We start from the raw sequence: 1,134 nt of genomic DNA on the forward strand, positions 1-1,134 counted from the left end.
CAAGAATTTTTCCATTAAAAGGGTTAAATTTTAAAGAAAAATATTTGGCATTAAAAGGAGTAACTTGAGTTCTATGGACAATTCCCTTATGTACAGCAGTTCCTACCCCAGAAAGTTCATTTACTTGGGTAAATAAGACATTACTGGAGCACATAGCAGGACCATAGTGAAGGAACACCCCTCACAAGATGTCATTTATCCTTGGCCTTGAGAGTGGGCATCAGTGTGGGGGTGAGGCTTGTTGGAAATAGATCCTCAGCACTGAGACAAAGGATTTTTCAGCAACACAATTTTTACTTCCTGGACTGCAGGAAGGGTACTCTCGCTAGCCATCATGCCACAAGAGTACAACGAACAAAGGCAAACAGACAAATTTATCCCTTACACATTTGGGGTTGTCCTTACTGCTGTGTCTGATCTCCAGTTGGCTGGAGCCAGACCTCACAATCTATACCAAAACCCAATTGGCTAACAACTTAAAACTTTTCTAAACAGGTAAAAGCAATGGAGAGCTGGGACACACCTGTGAGCACATCCAGCATAGATACCTTGGTTAACGTACAAGGGCATAGAATGTACTCTGTGCCTGTAATCATGGCATGTTTAACAGCTACATAGGATAGGGTTAACAAAGAGTTATTAGCACACTTATTCTTTAACAAGAAAGGAAACTTTCAAAACGAACTTTTCTACTTCCCACAGGGCTGATGGGGACTGCAGCATACAGGGAACTGGAGGAAAGGCTAGAGCACCGTGGAGTAGCACTGGACAGGGTTGGAGATGTCTGTGTGCAGCAGCTGCAGCCAAACCCAAGATAAGCAGATCTTTATTTCTTTTTTATTATTAAAATTTAAAAAAATACATATAGAGTTAGGGGGTATAAGTGCAGTTTTGTTACATGAATATACTGCACAGCGGTGAAGTCTGAGCACTTAGTGTAGCCATCACCCGAATACTGTACATGCACCCACTAATTTCTCATCCCTCACCCGCCTCTCACGCCCCACCCTTCCAAGTCTCCAATGCCTGTTATTCCTCTGAGCTGTCTCCTGATAGCCCCAATACACATACACTCACACATTCTCAAACTCATTAAGGGCACAGGCCTGGAGGAGAAAGGTAAGTCCAGGCCTG

This window comes from Callithrix jacchus, chromosome X (genome assembly GCF_049354715.1).
Source record: "Callithrix jacchus isolate 240 chromosome X, calJac240_pri, whole genome shotgun sequence".
Classification (NCBI taxonomy): domain Eukaryota; kingdom Metazoa; phylum Chordata; class Mammalia; order Primates; family Cebidae; genus Callithrix; species Callithrix jacchus.